The sequence below is a fragment of the Cydia splendana genome, chromosome 10 (assembly GCF_910591565.1).
Source record: "Cydia splendana chromosome 10, ilCydSple1.2, whole genome shotgun sequence".
In the NCBI taxonomy this organism is placed as follows: domain Eukaryota; kingdom Metazoa; phylum Arthropoda; class Insecta; order Lepidoptera; family Tortricidae; genus Cydia; species Cydia splendana.
The window spans coordinates 12,550,129-12,563,883 of NC_085969.1; the positions used below are offsets into that span (position 1 = coordinate 12,550,129).

A 13,755-nucleotide genomic window follows, 5' to 3' on the forward strand; every position below is an offset into this window, starting at 1 on the left:
ACTTAGTACATACTTATCATAGAATTTATATGTAGGTATATGGTTTGTATTCCTAATATTTTTTCTACCATCAACTTATCATGTTTTGGCAATGGAGCATTCCATGCAATTGTCTACCGTTTGTCCCGTAGAAATGCAGATTTTCTGGAGATTTGCAGGTATAAGAGTTTCCTTTTCTATGACAAATGGTCAAACATGCACGGAAAATTAATCGCTTGCTTTAAATGGCGAAAAAAAAAGTCGCAACACAGGAAATAAAATTATTAGTTGAAATAAATGCGTTTGTACGGGACAGCTCGTGGAATGCTCCAATAAAGTGATTTCATTTCATATCATAAACTGATGAGGGCATTCAGAGTGTAGCCTTGAAGTTGCCAAGCCAAGCAACCAAGTCAGGTGTCACGGTCTTCAGGTCCTCAACAGGCCCAGGAGTGGAGGAGGAGTGGAGTAGGCAGCGTTGGAAGATATGCTAAGTGGTCTGCATTCTGCATTCGCAAAGTGGGAAAGCCGTCTACCTCCATTTGTGTGGCTGAATTGCAGCGGCCATGTCCGGTTCTCAGGCGGCACCAGATTTTCCGAGGAAGGTCAAACCCTTTTGGTTTTTTAGTTGGGTCAGATATACAGCAACTCCGAGCTGCCGAAGCTGACCATTCCGCTATCCACCTATCCGAAATATTAAAGCTGCTCAGGCTCCCAGCTGTAGCACAGGGTCGGCGGGCAGTCGGGCGGCAGAATTACTCGTGGACAGGCATTGTGGGGTTATTCGTGATATTCTCAGCCTCCCTCTTCAACGCCTTGAGTCGTCGGATGTGAGGAGGGGCAATGTGACTCAATGCCGGCAGCCAGTGGCGGTTGTAGATCGGATAGTGCCTGAGATGCATCGCATGGTCTCGTTGAGCTTAACGTCCAATCTATGGGTATGTGCACTTTCAAGCCTCCAATATGTTATGACTGAAACAGAAACAAATTATATTAGATGAGGTCAGGCGCAGGCTAGTACTTACAGCGGTTCATTGGCAAATTATGTGAAATTAATGTCACTTTTAGAAAGCTCTCGTTTTTAAGCCAGGGGGATTTTTTTGTTACAGTTGTCCAAATTATCGATTGAAAATAAATTGAATTTTGTTCTAGTAATTATTTATCCGTTATTAAAGTTGTATTATGTATCAAGTGTAGTTCTGTACCACTTGCGTCATAAAAACAAACCAACCAACACCTTATTTATCAAAATGTATCTCAGATATTCTATGCTAGGGTAATATACGACACAAACATACCCACACACATACATAGGCTGCTAAAATCATTCCCATAGTCAGGTATAGGTACAATAGACCACTTTACCAAACACAAAAAAAATATTCCAGCTGCCAGCAGTAAAGAAACCAGCTTCTACTCCCAAGCCCTAACAATATAAATAAGTTTTTGGCAAAAATATAATTTTTGGTACAAGCTTTTATCGCTGACTGTGCTTTTCTTTCAACAGGCAACTAATACTCCATGAGTCCATTCTAACAACACCAAGCACAATTAGTTTGCGTTGTTTTATCACAGTGTTCCCATGGCCACCTCATGTCTCCATCATCAGATCAGCTCCATGTCATCATAATATTGCAATTGTCATCCGATTTACATATTGTTATGTATGCAAAATTTCAGCTCAATCGGAAATCGGGAAGTGGGTCAAACTTAGCTGTCAAATGTATATGGCCAGCTTTAGTGCTAACATAACTGTTCCCAGTATTCCTATATTACCTACATGTTATAAGTAAGAATATTGTACGAGTAGGTATTATATTTTTTATAATCTTAGTAGAATAGGTACTAATACAATTTATTTGTATTGAATAAGGCCGGCGCCCCACTGCTGCGCACGCTACATCCACGGCCCACGTTTTAATACAAACCGTGGGCAAGCCCACGAAATTTTGTATAGGAACGTGGGTCGTGTACATAGCGTGGGCAGCAGTGGGGCGCCGGCCTAACTCTTGCAGGGAATTTGTAAGTTACTTGTGGGTATGGCTACTTTATTTATTTAATTTATAAACTTTATTGCACAAAAATATAGAATTACGTAAAAATGGCGAACTTAATGCCAAAAGGCATTATCTATCACCTACTAGTCAACCATAGAAACAAATATGTGACGTTCCACGGCAAAAGGTACCTTATGGCGGCTGGCGCTTACGTCGCATAGCGCCGCAATAATATTGGAGCGGCGTTAATAGTTAATAGCGTAAGCGCCAACCGCCATAAGGTACCTTTACCCGTGGGACGTCACATATAAACACTAAAGGTTGGTGCAAAAACCAATCAAAAAGCAAATGCAGTAGGTATATCTTAGATATACATACTAACATAAACATACATATATGTTATAAAAATAAATGTACTAATATGTATATGGGATGATAGACACTAGACGAGACATTTAGCAGATAACTACCGAGCATGACTACTCAAAAAACAAATTTTCTTGGGGCTTGTCTTACAGGTAGAGGGAGTGCATTCCATAGATAGGTTGCCTGAACGGCAAAACAATCATACATAAAACGGTTATGAAGAGGAAGGACTTAAAGTTTAAGTGAGCGGGACATCCGGAACGGGCATAAAAACTAAATACTTATTAATAATATTTTATCTTTATGTCTTAGATTTATGGCATAAAGTGTGTCTTTTTCTTTTTCAATAAACTTTTATTCTTGCTACAAAACCAGCTTCTAGAATATACAAACAGAGTAAAAAAATATATAAGTTTTAGGTATTTTATTGTACAATATTATTATTTAATGGGGAGGAACTAATTTATTAAATAACAAAACTTATACAAACTATTATTAAAATTATGTATAAACTAAATAAATTAAAACTAAAACTAATAAAATAAATAAATAAAACTTACCCACCTACCTTAGGTCCCCCAGATCTGTCCCCTGCGGAAGGGTGCCCATAAGGCTGGCTACATTCCCACGCTGAATAGCTATGCCTATTCTTTGGCCTAGGAATGAGCCAGCCCTAGGGTCACCCGTGGTTTCCAATAGTCTTTTTTTTAGGCCCTTAAAAAGATTGTGAGCGTCACGACACCACGGCCCCAGGGTCTCTACCGCGAACGCCGCAAATATGTGGTTGTTTGTAAGACCAGCATATTTGCGGCGTTTTAGGGTTTCAGCCGCTGCCGCCGCGTCGCCAGCTCTCTGAGACGTGGCGACTAGATGGGACGGCGCTAGGGTGTCTACACATGTGGCATCCCAGATGAGCGGCCGTCCCATCTGCCAGGGGATGAGGGTTATTCCATCGGGCCTCTTGCCATCGTCGCGCGCCAGACCGGCTGGTTCCAACGCGGCCGGCACGCCCACGCTGACAAAGGCCCGACGGATGACATCGTTGAGGCTGGCGTGGCGGGACAGGCGGCCGGCACTCCTTCGGCAGGAGAGGCCGTGGGAGCCCAGACTGTCAACTTCTGTTCCGCAGGGACAGCTGTGGGGGACAACTATTTCGGCGCCTAGGCGGAGGCCGACAGCCAGTCTGAAAGAATTGTTGTCCAGTAAAGTTGCGCAATTAATGGAGGGGAAGGCGTGTAGCCAAAAGCCGGATTCATGTTGGGATGTGGCAAGAAGGCGGGCTTTTTCTGTGTTGGATTGTGCTGAATTTAGTAGCCAGTTTTGTACTTGATGGCAGAGCGGTTCGTCCCAAAATCGTTGGGTTGTTTTTTCGGCCGGCATGTCTTTGTTCGGGCAAGCTAGACGCCACGCATTTTCTGCTTCCGACAGGTACACTACCTCGAAGTCACGCAGTGACGGTGTGAGTATTTTACCTACGAGGGATAGTGTACCATGCACGGAAGACAGAAAAGCGGGCAGTGCGACACTAGATATCTGCCTTATACCTAGGCCACCAAACCGTATAGGCAATGTGGCGTGGATAAATTGCCTATTGTCAATATTAATATTGATGATTTTTTGTATTTCGATGTGTATAATTTCATCGACCTTTTGACATAATTGTGGATATTTGAAAAGAGGGCTGCATCGCATTACGTACGTAAATTTAGGAACGAAAAGACAAAACCGAATGATAAAAAAAGCCATGTGTGAATTAATTTGTAGAAGGCGGTCCGAAATTTCAGAAAAACGATGAATTTGGGTATCAATGTATTCTGGAATTGATTCTTCAAACACTGGGGCTCCAAGGAGATGAAGCGAGCTTTTGGTGAGTAATTTTATGCCAGGGCAGTTATTTCTAAAGTCGTTTATAATTTGTGTATCATTTTGGACATCTGGGCTTACAAAAAGTTCACATTTGCTCATATTGAGCTCCAGGCCGATTTCGCTGAATTTGGTAACTAAAAAGCGAAGATCAGCGAGAACAGAGTTCGCATCACCGCCTATGGTACCGTCATCGAGATACCAGATGTTGAATTTAGAATTTAGAGCCGAAATAATTGGGTGTATTGCTAAGCTAAAGATGGCTGGCCCGAGTGGATCACCTTGTTGACAGCCGACCGAGGAGGGGATTTGGTGGTGTGTGTACATGAGGTTGGAAGGATGTCTGTAGCATTGCCAAAGATAAGGGTAGAGCCCAGGGATATTCTTCTGTATTTCAGTCAGTAAGGCGTTGCGGTTTACTGAATTAAATGCATTCTTTATATCCACTTTGACAAGCACCTGTTCTTTACAACTTTCTAAATAAGTTCGGCAGGCGTGAACAGCGGCTTCGCAGCCTCCTTTTGAGCCGAACCCCAGCTGGGTTGGCTGAAATAAGGGCTCTAAATCCTTGGTGATGTACTTGCAGCCGACTTTAGATGTTAGTCTTCTGAACGTAGAGCCTATGGCAATTGGGCGAACGCCTCCGTCCTTTTTCCCCAGTGCACACAGGTTGGCTCCATAGAGCGTGGGAACAACTTCGTCATTAACTTTCCCTGAAAGCATAAGGTTTACCAGACAAGTAATGCTCTTGAGCAGGTCATCATTTCTGCCACCAGGACTACCTAATATAAGGTCTTTCAAGTGTTGAGGCGTAATTCCGTCTAGCCCGCCAGCTGAACCATTCCTAAAGGACATGATTGCAGCCATGATTGCATCTTCGGTAGCTTGCATATATGGCAAAGACGGGTTGGGTGGATCAGGATAATTTGGGGTCGAAGGGGCCGCCGGGTGCTTACTTTGTAGGATTGTGAGAGTCTCAGGAGTGTCGGGCGCTGAAGTGTCAGAAGAGAAAAGGATTTGCGCTGCACCTTTAAGATCCCCATCATTAATCTTAGCCTCAACAACCTTAGTTATATCACGTTCACGAGGCTTGGATATATGAAGGGATGTATTTTGAGTAACGTCAAAGCAATTTGAGTTTGGTTGGGAACAGTTTAGTTTTATTTTCGAGGTAAGTGAACGGCGGGAATCTTTTTTGGATACGTGCAGGGTTTTGTAAGCAAATAAAAAGAGGTTTTCCCAGCTAGAAGGCGAATTTTCACTGACACAGTCATTGATCGTCTTCGAGAGGCTAGAGGCGACGGTAAATCTAGCACCTCTGGGAATTCGCTTAATAACAGGGAAAGACCTCTTGAGATCACTTAGGGTGGAAGAAAGTGAGGCCGGAATATGACGCGAAGTAGAAGGAGATGATGACTGATGTACGAGTATGGAGACAGATGGTTGACTATTTATGGATTTGTGTGACTTGCCTATATGGATTTGCAGACCTCTTATCCCTTTAAAGAATTTTGGATGAATGCAGTGAGGACATTTTGTAAACTCTTGCTGTGATTGACTGTATCCCTGGCTGTCGGCTTGTGAGCATGATGTTGACATTACACGTGTATAAAATGTATAAAACACAAAAAAAAACTTAAAGAAACAACCATGGACCTAGAATACTACGGACGTAGTTTTGCTAAGACAAAAACTGTGATTCCATCATCCACCAATTTCCTAGTATTTACGCGTGACACACACACATTGACAGTTATCTCAATGCCCTCATCCACCAATTTGCCGTCAGACGGATCGAAACGTCAGTGAAGTAAATTTATCCAAGAAAAATGTAAAATATGCCGGCATGCGTAGTTAAATCCTGCAAGAATTGTACCGATCGAAAGAAAAAAATTGACGGAATAACTTTTCATAGCTAATTTTATCAATTATCACGGTAAGTACATAAAATCTCCATATTTCATTGTTTATAAATGCGAAACAGGAGTGTGGCCAGTAAGTTGAATAGGGTAATTTCCCGAAAGTAGGGTAATTGATGCCCTTCTTATTAAATCATTATGTATATAAGAGATCATTTAGGATATTTAGGTAAATAGCTAAATTATTGATTTTGCATTTCAAACTAGGTCGGTATGGTAATTTCCCGATAATAAGGAGATTAAAGACGTTTACATGAATAATGTTTGATAGTTAACGTTTATTTGTTATGTAAGGTAAACCATACTCATGGTGGTCGACGCGGTCCCAGTCCAGTACATGTCATCTTGAAACTGAAGTCATTGTCAATACAGGTGACAGCAACATGTCATCTATTGGGCATTAACATGTCGAGCACTAGTACATTAACCTTATATTTATTTTTTGTTTAAAACCAGATATGTTACAAATTAAATATCATTAGGTATTGAAAATAATATTTGCACAAAGTAATTGTGCAACAATGCGCATTTTTCAAAACCTATAAAATCAGTTAGGTACACACTTTTTTATTGTCTAACGTAAAACTGTCCTATTTTAATATTTGAAAACAAGGGCGATATTGAAAATAATTGTTTCACCATTAGGGGAGAATTTGTGTTACATGGTATCACTCGTCTACACGCACACTTTCAAACCGTCCGCCATTGCAGTGTCACAGTTTGTCTTAAGTGACATTCCCTCTGTCAAATATATAACTCTATGGAAACAACACTAAAATTAATGTTTTTAGAAATATTTTGACAGCGCTGTCTTCTATGACTGACGTGGAGGCGGTTGCCGGGGCGGCGCGCCGGCGCGGCAGCTGTGGTGTCCTAGGGTTCCTTCGGTAGCTTTATTACTCATATCAAAGACATATCTAACTTCGTATATAGTAGAACGTTTATCATCGAAGTGGACGTTTATCAAAGAACATGTACAGAGTATTGCGGCGAACGTCGTTTGAACTGTATGGACTCTTATTATTCGGGAGAGCCAGATTCCGGACGATTTTGATAGCTTGTGGTCTTTTTAGATCATTTATTTGGAAATCTTATGTATAAATTTAGATTTCAGACCTTCTAAATAAATTAAGTTTAAAATATTTATAAGAAACAGTTTTTTCGGTTTGACGTTGACGTTCGTTCTTTGTTTTTAAAGTGAGGTCTACGGGTTTCAAAGATTTTAATATTTGTTAGAACCCTTAAGTATGCACTTTTTATGCAGTGTGAATAAATGTACTTATGCATAGGTACTGTTGTAGTGTAACTTTTACACATCCTTGTTGCCAAATCAACTTCCTGCAATTATAGTAGTGATAGAACAGGTTTTTAACAAACTTTTGTCACTTAGTAGAACATAATAGATAGAATGAGAAGAAATAGATATTAAGTGTCAATAATATTAAAAGGCACCAGAAACTTTTCATGATTATAGTTTAAGAAAGGTGTACTTACATCTTCAATCCTTTCTTCTAGATCTTAGAACTTGTGTGCACTGTGCAGCATTGCATTTTGTATCTCTGGGTTCCGAGAGGCTCATGAATCTCCCTGTAGGTGTAGGCGAACAGGGGATGCTGAGTTATATATTTGGCTAGCATTTTCTTGTGCGCCGAAGCATCGACTGAAATTAAACATATTCATGACAAAACCAGTTAATGATCAAACGAACTATAACTTTTTCTATAAATAAATTAGAGAAACTTACATTTTGGGTGGCATTTCCTTTAGTTTACACAGCAAATCAGTATTTTTCTTCGACTTGGTTTGTATTTTCACTAAATTCACTGAATCATGCGCGTACGCGATGCTTGTCAATGTCAAGTGAATTGTCAGTTGAGAAAACACGATTATCCGTGCATGTTATAATGTAAGTCAATTTGTATAAAGCTGTCACTCATTTAAACATTTTTCAATTTGGAAGTGTAGTAATAAAACTAACTATTCGTTTTCAAACATCGTCCGACACACGTCCGACATTTTAATAAAGCCAGGTTAAATGGATTTTTCATAAACTCTAGGCATAGACAATCGTGGTCACTTACGAATGATAGTGGATAACTTTATACGATATCGACGTGGTATTCTTATCGTAACCCGTAACCATGTTCAGCAAAACGATAAAAATACGACTATCGTTAAAAGACGACAGTAGATTCCACGCGCAATATGATATAACCTTGCTAAGCCCGCAGGTAAAGTATTCTATAAATATAAATGACATCTATGAGTACTTAAAGCGTACACATTAAGCTACATAAACTTTAAAGTGACTCCCAAGTGACCACGTTAAAACTTTGTGTGTAAAAATTTACATCACGATTCGTCTTTGCACACAAAACCTTAAATTAAACGTGAACAGCCTCCATAGAACGTCCCACATGTTCAATTCAAATACAGTCCTAAACTAGACTCGATATCACGTTCAACTCCCAATGTTCTGTGCCAAACATCGTTCCAAAGAGATCGGAACACCCTTAATGCAAACTGGTGCCATTGTCATTGAAAACAGCCAGCCGAGATACGTATGAACAAACAAATGAACACTAACTTTGTTGGATCTACTGTGACAACCGCTAAGCGTCCTTATTCTGAAATATAATATCTAATGCCAATCCTACTTATATTAAAAATTACTTACTTATATTAATTGATATTTGTAATTATTTTAGGTAAAACCGGCCAAACGGATTCAAAGATTTATAGACCTTTTGGCATTTTAGCATAGCTTAACTAATCGCTTGTCTATTCCAGTTCCATCAGAAAATCCGCGTCGATACTCTTCTAGCTTAATGAATTCATATTAATACGTACAGTCACTTGGAATTATATGTTACTCTTCGAAGGCCACAAAAATATCTGAAACGATCTTATTTGTAGAGCCATAAGAGCGTGTCACATATTTTTACGGCCTTCGAACAAACATATTATTGCAGGTGACTGTACTTAAAGTGTAAAATTGAGAATAAGGCCAAAAGCACCGCATGACTGTTCCAAGCTTACACAAGTGATTTAAATATTAATATCTCATTTAAATAAAACAAGTCAAACGGATTATATTGCGTAGGGTAAGCTGATGTAGGAGGACGCACTTAAGGTTCAAAGTGTATTAAAAAATAAACAAATTAATTTTAAGAATCGGTTCTTATTTTATTTGAGAGGGCATCTAATATTCTAATTAAATTATGAGTTACAGCCAAATTCTTCAATAAACTCTCGATAATGAAACAAAAAATCACAAAAGGATATTTGTGAACTCTTACACAGGCTGTGGTTTAAGAATTCGCATAGGAATAACACAATAGGAGTAATGAAATTAACACGTTTGACGCAGTTAATGGTGCCAATATTTATGTAATTGGTGCACTTCTCGTGTCACTGAGCTTTGTGTTAAAACACTGGATCCAATCCTCACATATTGGTTCCTTATAATTACTTATGGTACAGGGAAATGTCAGGAGGGACATTTCCCTGCCTATGGAGCCTCAAGTTATGACAAGTATCCTGAGTTATGGATGTTTTCTATTTATTAAAGTATTTATTATATATCTATCTATAATCCAGTAACTTTGTCGAATTTTGTAACCTGGCTCTTTTGCGTCAAATCCGGTAGTTCTGATTTTTGGCAGACTTATTTATGATGTTGGCCCAATGAATAATACAAGTTTGTGACTTCAAGCGCCGAACGCAACTTTGTCAAATATCGAAAAACCCGCGAAAATTTCGGTTTTCTTTTAGATTTGGGCGATTATAACCCTAAAGGACTAGTTTTTGATAGCGCCTTCTCAGGGCGTTTTTAAAGTGGACTAGATCTCCTTTTTGGGGGGTAGACACGGTACGATCTCAAGCTACCTGGCCAAATCAGCTTTGTTTGACCTTAGGAACAATCGTGCCAAGCTGCATCGCCTGAGACAAAAGTGCATACTCAATTACTCACTGCACTTACTTACCCTACGAATACAATTTCAAAAAATTATAAACTTTGAAGGGCTTTATCTCGGAAACTATTAAATGTACAGAGACAATTCTAGTCTCGTACTGTAGCCAATCTAGTCCACTTTAAAAACGCCCTGAGAAGGCACAATCAAAAACTAGTCCTTTAGGGTTATAATCGCCCAAATAGTTATAAAAGAAAACCGAAATTTTCGCGGGGTTTTTCGATATTTGACAAAGTTGCGTTCGGCGGTCGAAGTCACAAACTTGTATTATTCATTGGGCCAACATCATAAACACGTCTGCAAAAAATCAGAACTACCAGATTTAACGTAAACGCGAAATGTATAAAATTACTGTATTACTATAAGCGTGCGCCTATGGCCTTTGCTAAAAGGACCGTGCTTGAGGAGGTTGGGCCAGATTGTGGGAAAAGGAATGTCACTTCTGAAAGCCATAGGTAATGTCAACTATGTACATAATTACCTATCATTATTTTCATCACAGCAAAATCTCGTAACTTCCATATAAAGCGTACATGATTTTGTATGTTATATGTTACTACTCGTATTTGCTACTCAGAAATCACTCAAATATAACTAGACGATGACTAGAGGGATTAAAATTGGCACATGGTTTATTTATAATCTGGATTGAAATTTAAAAAAAATCACTCTATAAATATTTCTTTACTAATCACAACAACTGAAAGAAGATCTTATTCATTGAACTTATGTCAGGGGGGTGTCACTACGCAGTTTAGGTACATTTGGCCGACGCGCCGCCCGGGCCGGCGTATGGCAGTGGGCTGCCGCGTGCCGCTCGGCTCGCACGATAGTCGTGTCACGTGGCGCTCGCGCAAAATTGAAAATACACAATGGCTTCGAACCCTATATCTCGATCTAATCCGTATAAAAGATATTGTTCTGTTTACGGATGTCTGAAGAACAGGGAAGCAGAAATAACATTTTATTAAATTCCGGACGATATTGAAAGGTGAATTTAAACTTTAACACATTCAATACCACTAAGTGCTACGGGTTACGCTCGTAGCGCGTAGCCACGGTTTCGTCGTATGTAGCGCGTAGTCGCTACGAACAGTGTACCCGACAGTCGGGTTCTTGGTGTTGAATGTGTTAAAACATAACATAAATACTAAGTAATCAAATTCGATAGCTAATTCGTTTTGTTTGCATAAAACTAAAGCGCTTTAGACCAATATAAAATGATTATTGGTTGCCCAGAAACAATATTAGGAACTGACCGACATATTTTCAAAGGAATACGGCTGTGGCATACCTACCTACTTCCGTAAGAATCAGACATACTATCTCCGGATAAAAAAATTATGTTTACAGAATCAACATTTGTAATTCCTACATATTAATCTTAAAAATAATAAATCGGTAGGTATAGGTACAAAAACTTGTCACGTTTCAACCTCGGCCGACACTCACAGCTCGGTCATAAAACTGCGGCGCGCAAGGAAGATTCACGGTTCGTGCGCAGTTACGTAGGTATATAAGTTTCAATTTTGCTTGCAGGCGGCGAGTATAGGTATAATTTTTTCACCTCAGCAGCTCGAACAAGGGTACTTTGCTTCTTAAAAATAGTGAGCAAAATGCGATTTTGCTCACTTAGACAAAATTACATTCAAGTGACCTTTATAGTCAAATGTCATTTCAACATGCGGGGTCTAATACAAGTTCGAAATACTTGGGTTCTATATTATCTCTGTCCCTTTCACACTGTTAGCAAAAAGAAACAGACGAAAAAAAGTTCAAACGACATTCAACGGTATATTGACTGTTTATAATAGACCCCCGAAAAACTTCAGAACGCATCGTTCCAAACCACGTACGAGCTCCGTACGAGTATGAATTCTTAATAATTATTTAAATAAAATAAAGTTTAAGATTTGATAAAAATACTATATTTTAGGTATTTTATTGTACATTTAAAATAATGAACTCAAAAAATACACAGATTATCACGCAAAATTAATTATTTTACTTTTAAGAATTTCTACTATAGTTGACAAATAGTACGTATCCGCAATTGGGACCGTATCTTACAAAGTTTTTTTTTTACAAAAATAAAAATTTGTCGGTTGAAGTGTCAGTTGATGTTCGTTATTTCCATATAATTTTACTGAAATTTATTATTACGTTTTGTGTTTGTGTTCGATTGCGGTAATTAAACTTAATTGTTTGTATATCTTAAGAAAACATTAGTGCATAGGTATTAAGTGACGAAGAAGGATTACATTTTTCAAGTTTTCTAATAGGTATGTTCTCACTGCTGAGGTGTGAAAAATTTTGTGTACTACACGAGATCAAAGTTATTTACATCTCGTGCGCTTTTGAGTCCCTTACTACGCTCAAGATTCTAAATTAGATTCTTTCGCTTGCACGGGACTGAAAATAAGCACTCGAAGAAATATCAAACTTTGATCTCTTGTTGTACAAATAACTATATACCTAAATGTGACTTTTGTGAACGAGTGAATTTTCTGTACGGTAGTACTATTAGTTATTCTGTGCTTACGTCTCATTAACACCCCATTGTTTAAAACGAGAGAATTGAATAAACAATTTATTATCTTGGTAAGTAATTTGTTAAAATTGCGAAATTGTTGTCAAAATTGACGTTAAAAATGCTTTTAATTCGGTTAGTAGAGACACCTTGCTGACAGAAGTTAAGGACAAAATTCCGGACCTATACAATTACCTTTTCTTTTGCTATTCAGACTCATCTAAATTAATGTACAAGTCACATGAATTATCTTCCGAGGTTGGCTGTCAGCAGGGTGACCCTCTCGGGCCAGCAATTTTTAGTTTGGCTATAAATCCAATTATCAAAAATTTAAAATCAAAATTCAATGTGTGGTACTTAGATGACGGAACCCTAGGAGGTGACGTGAATACTGTACTCTCTGATTTGTCTTTTATTAAGAGTAGTTTCGAAAATATTGGTTTAGAACTGAATTTCAGTAAATGCGAACTCTTTATTCAAAAATCTTCTTGTACTTTGACCAACTTACAACCCAAATTTGACGATCTGACTCCCAATATCAAATCAGTAGACAAGTATTCTCTTTGCCTCCTGGGTTCTCCTATATTCGAAGAATCTTTTCCCGATTATATTTCTAACTCCATAACTAAATTCAAAAGTCACACGGATCGCTTACTCGAAATTAGCCCTCATTATGCTCTTGTGATTCTTAAATTCTGCCTTTTTGTCCCTAAATTTACGTATGTGCTCCGCTGTTGTCCTTTCTGGAAACATCAAAATTTATTGTCGCCCATAGATGATTTGATCAAAATTAGTTTAGAGACGATTCTAAACATTCAGCTAAGTGAGCCTTCCTGGTCTCAAGCGTCCCTCCCCATTCGGTTTGGAGGTTTAGGAATTCGCAAAATTTCCAGTGTGGCTTCCCCAGCCTTTTTGGCGTCCACTCATAGCACGTCTGGTCTCATAGGAAATATCTTAAGGGCTTTGCCCACAAACTGTGAGATTGCGGGCTTTGAGGATGCCAAAAATGCTTTTAAAATTGCTTGCCCAGGCAAACAATTTCCAGACAACCCAAATTCACAAAGGAGTTGGGATAATGTTTACTGTGATTTAACTTACAATACTCTCCTAAACAACTGTACAGGTCC

The 13,755-nt window shown here is 38.8% G+C and overlaps 1 long non-coding RNA gene across 1 annotated transcript; it reads right to left on the reverse strand.

Moving 5' to 3' along the window:
- Positions 1-763: 763 nt before the first annotated feature.
- LOC134794581 (uncharacterized) lies at positions 764-8,070 on the reverse strand. Its single transcript, XR_010144683.1, has 3 exons — positions 7,869-8,070; positions 7,619-7,784; positions 764-951 (listed from the first exon to the last, which is right to left on the reverse strand). It is a non-coding gene; the product is annotated as an uncharacterized LOC134794581 (long non-coding RNA).
- Positions 8,071-13,755: the final 5,685 nt, after the last annotated feature.